Genomic DNA, 5451 nt, shown 5'->3' with positions numbered 1-5451 from the left:
CTAATGACTAAAATCAAAGAAGATGAAGCCAGGCTTGAGAGTGGTAAGAATAGTTTCAACTTGATGTTGGGTTTGATCGAGAGCTATAGCAAGGTGCATATGAAGTGGAAGAGGAACATCCGAGGCAGTCTCGGCACCAAGGGGTAGTCCATCTACTTGGGGAATGAGAAGAGGATAGAAGTTGATAAGGTTTGGATAATGGTTGAGGTGTTGTAGCTTTGATTGTGCTCCTCTGGGCACTATAAAGGACACTCCATGGCCTCTCTCTGCAAGCTTGTTGGAAAGGTGAAGGTAAGGAATGAAATGGCCAAAGGCAAACCAGGGAAACATGGCTACATGAAGTTTTGTGCTCATCTTTGCTTGATTTATGATTACTTTTTTAAAAGCCACTGAAAACTGAATGATTTCTCCTAATGTTATATGTGTTTGATCTGTCTTTTTCTTGAGAGAATTATTGAATACTCGAGAGTAATTCCCTCTTTCTCTTAAAAAAGGGTAGTCCATGCAAACTCCTACCAGTCCTACGTACGCAATAACAACCGAAGGGTCACAGACATAATTATTCACATCACGTGCACCGATAATGAGTTGTCATTTTTCTCCAAAAAAAAAGTAAATAAATAAGTTGTCATCGCTTTTGAAGAAAACAAAGAAAGTAAATGGGAATGGACCACCCACATTCAAAAGTTGGTTTGTTTAAGTCCAAATAAGTCAATATCGTACTGGATATTATACCGATTTAATCAGTGAAACAATATATTTTAGTACTAGTTAATATCAGGGTACCGTTTTAAATTTACCGTTATTTTTTATATTTATAAAAAAACATATATATATATATATATTTTTTTTTTTTTTTTTTTCTTCCAAACCGGCTTGAACATTTGATATTTTTAATTTCTTTTTCCTTTAAGCTGAACTAAAAAGGCTTTGGATTGGGCTTGATAGTGGAACTAAATAAATAAGAGATGGGCTGGATTAATTATACAAATTTATTATAGGGTGATAATGGGAAGAATAAATAAGTAATGGGCTGCATTTATAGGACTGGGATTTATAGGGTTGAAAATTGTAAAAACCATTTTAAAATTAAAGAAAAAATTATTTTGTTTTAAAAGAAAATGACGTGGCAACTAATGTGGCGCAACGTGAGAGCAACATCATTAAACGCTACGCTTCAATTTTTAGTAATATATAGAATATAGATAGGTTAATGCAAATAAGTTACCATTCTGTCCTTACAAAAATTCAAAAATTACAAAACTAAAAAAAATAAAAAAAATAAAAAAAAAGAAAAAAAAAAGAAAGGAAAAAAGAGGAGACCAGATAGAGAGAAAATGTATTTTATTGAGAATGAGAGAGACCTAATAAATTTTTTTTTTTTTTTTTGAGTTTTTTTGCTAGGGTGAGCTACTAAAGATGACAACTTAAGGGCATTCTCATCAAGGGTTGTATAAATGTTAAAATGCAAATTTTAGCATTTGAAACCATAAAAACTCACTCCATCAAAGATGATCATATGCTAAAAATTTTGATATCTTGCTACAATGCGCTCTCATTTTTTAGAGCGCACTATAGCAAGATGTTATAATTTTTTAATTTTATTTTTCTGCTGTGGGAGAGAGAGAGAGAGGAAGAATAAAAAAATAATAAAGAAATAATATTTAAATGAAATGGTAAAAAAATAGAAGTTTTGATGTTAAAGATATTGTAAACTGATGTGTTAAATACTATAAAGTTAGGTTTTTAGATGCTAAATGCTAAAAATTTTAAAACTCTTGATGGGAATGCTCTAATGTACATAGTTGAGTGCCAAAAATTTTGGCATTTGTAAACTTTGATGGAGCAAGGTTTTTTGTGGTTTAAAATGCCAAAAAATAACTTTTTAGTGGGTTTGACACCCTTGTTATGAAAGCTCTAATTGGTATTTTTTAGTGAGGCACTTTATTGATTCTAAGTGGGTCATCTCATTTTGTACATATTTGAGAGAAAAATCACAATAGAGAGGTAATGTCTAACATGTCGAAACATACCCAAAAAACAAAATCTACATAAACTGGTCAGTTTAGAGTTGTTAATGTGTATAGTGTTGTGGGCTTTAGGCCCAACTAGATTACTTGTATAGCACACATTCTTGTACTACACTCTTACTTGTACTGCACTCATATGGTGAGAGAGAGAGAATAAAAAATAATAAAGAAAGAATATTTAAATGAAATAGTAAAAAAAATATAAGTTTTGATATTAGAGGTATTGTAAAGTGATGTGTTAAATGCTATAAAATTAGGTTTTTAGATGCTAAATGCTAAAAATTTTAAAACTCTTGATGGGAGTGCTCTAATGTACATAGCTGAGCGACAAAATTTTTGGCATTTGAAAACTTTGATGGAGCATGGTTTTTGTGGTTTAAAATGCCAAAAAAAATAACTTTTTAGTGGGTTTGACACCCTTGTTATGAAAGCTCTAATTGGAATTTTTTAGTGAGGCACTTTATTGATTCTAAGTGGGTTATCTCATTTTGTGCATATTTGAGAGAAAAATCACAATAGAGAGGTAATGTGTAACATGTCAGAACACACCCAAAAAACAAAATCTACATAAACTGGTCAATTTAGAGTTGTTAACGTGTATATTGTTGTGGGCTTTAGGCCCAACTAGATTTCTTGTATACATATTCTTATACTACATTCTTACTTGTACTGCACTCATATGCCTCCTATATAAAGGCACTCATGTATATTCTTTCAGGGTGAAATACAATACAATCATTCATTATTTCTAACATCAAGTACACATAGATGAATGGTAATTATGTTAGAAATACTATTTCACCCTCATATTACCTCATGTACCACCTTGATCTATGTGTACCTTTTGTATTATGATGTATGGTAATTATATCAATGAATATATAATGTATGTGATTATTTAACATATCAATATGTATTTTTTTTATTTTTTTTTCTCAAATAATATAGGATCTTACAATCTACGATCTCGCCTACTTCCCATGATCCTATATAGGATTCCAATTTTGACAACATTGTTCCATGTATCAAATGTCTTCTTCAAATTGCTTGTACATGTTGAGAGGAGAGCCCCCCATATGTTATTGCTTATCTGCTTCCTTCTTTTTATTTTTTATGATTTTTTTATTTTTTATTTTTTCAATAAGTAGGACAGAATTAGAACCTATAATGTCCACTCCATGATAATTAGTTTTTATCGCTAAAAAATTAATTTATTTTTGGTGTAGGTGGAGTTCAAAACCCAGGTCTTTTATTCAATAACAAAAAACTTTAACAGTTGAGCTAATTAGAACCCACGTGATTTTTGAGTAAGAAATTTTTCTGTTTGTTTGCTAAGTCAAGTTGATGTTCTTAAGTTTTTTAAAATATTTTTTAAAAAAAAATATTTGTGTTTGTCTTGGTTGCATTGAAAAACAAAGCTCGTGGAATACTTTTAAGGTTATTTTGCTGATAAAAGATTTTATTTTTTTAATCAAACCCCACAAAACATTTATCTTTTAGGGGCATTTTTACAAAAGAATTATTGTTTCGCACTCTCCCTAGTGTACCGTCCGCACTTACAGTGTCCAAGCCTTCACACCAGGTGTCCATTTTGTTTAAGAATTTCCACATTTAACAGATGATGATACAAGATTTGTATGGATATCTTACAAACTATAAGTGTGAGACAATCAAAATCCTTTTTACAAACCGCAACTCTAATACAAGGCCGCTCCAAAAAGATTATAAAAAAAAAAAAAAATCGATGCGTATATACACACATGGTATATGTTCTGTACAATATAATAATAAACTAAATTTCAACATAAGTACAGGCTACAACCCAGAAAAGAAATAAAATCAGAAACCCAAAGACCAAAATTCGGAATTAGCCCCATATCCCAAATTATATAGTTAGTAGGCATGGTTTCAAAAGTATATAATTTACTAACATCTCGAGTCTCAAAGACTCGATTCTAGGCCTATAAATCGAGCCTCTAAGACTCATTTTTCATGTTTAGATCAGATCTAATGTGGCGTTTTTTTCACTTGGCGTCCACCTGGAAATCAAGTCGTAGAGGCTCGATTTATAAGCCAACCCTTTAAGCATCGATTTGTCTGTGACGTGGCAATTTGTATGTGACGTGGTTGATCCACGTGGAAGCCACCTGGAAACCGAGTCTTTAAGACTCAATTTCTAATAGGGCTTTTTCAAAATTTAACGCATTCTATCTCTAACGCCTCTCCACTCTTACTCACCCTCTCACTCTCACACAGACCAGAGCAGACTCTCACTCACCCTCTCCACTCTCACTCACCCTCTCACTCTCTCACTCACCGACCCACTCTCACTCACCCTGTCACTCTCTCACTCACCAACTCACTCTCACGCCTCTCTCAGTCACCCTCTCCACAGTCTCTGGAAAAAAAGAAAAAAAAAAGAAACAAAAATAAGGTGAGTCCCTTTATGCAAAATGCAAAGTGTGTTTCACCGTTTGGTTGCTAAGAAACAGTGGGAAAAATCAAAGAAACTTTGGTTTCAATTCGTTTTTTTTTCTATATTGGTTTCTGTATTGAATTTCTAATAGAGCTGTTAAAAAAGATTGAAGTTTTATTGTTTTTTGAGATTGAATTGGTACGTGGAATTGGATTATTTTCTGGGTTTGTTTATATTTGCTAAGGATTTAATTTTAGTGCTTTGTTGATCAAAATTTACTTTGATCTAAGTTTGAATTGTTCAGTTATGGTAAATATGTTACTAAGAATGGAGAAATTTGAGATATATATATATATACTTGTTGGGTTGCTGAGGATTGAATTTTTTGTCGTTTTTTGGAAAAAATTTACTCTGATTTAGTGATTTTTCTCTAAACTTTGCTAGAGTGGACAAAATGCTTTAGTTGTTTTTTTATTTTTTTTATTTTAACAATTAAAGTAACATTGGCCTGCTAGGTTACTGAGGATTTAATTTTAGTCCTTTGTTGGAGAAAATATACTTTGATTTAGTGATTTTAGAGATGTTAGTAATATATATACTTTTTCTCTAAAATCAGTATTGTCTAACATGAATGTAAATCATGTCATGTTCAGCTCAAAAAAAAAAAAAAAAAGGGGGTGAACTTAATTTGTAACAATAAACCAAACAATAAGTATTATCTAACATTATTGTGTTAGATTTCATTTAAGAGCCATTTTGTTGACATTAGCTGGTTTGATGTGGATCAATCAAAAATTATGATATTAGATGGCATTCATTCATAGGTAATGTAAAGGTTATTAGGCAGAAATCAAATTGGATTGTGAATTATGAATTCCTCCTGTGACCATTCCTTCAGCAACAGCCCCACCACCACCACCACCACCACAACTCCACCAAGACTCTTTGTTCAACATTAATGGTTGCAACACTCTCAACAACTGTGGAAGAGTCAATAGAAAAGGG

Source organism: Quercus suber, unplaced genomic scaffold (assembly GCF_002906115.3).
Source record: "Quercus suber isolate HL8 unplaced genomic scaffold, Cork oak 2.0 scaffold_893, whole genome shotgun sequence".
Taxonomy (NCBI): Eukaryota; Viridiplantae; Streptophyta; class Magnoliopsida; order Fagales; family Fagaceae; genus Quercus; species Quercus suber.
This window is presented reverse-complemented; position numbering follows the sequence as displayed.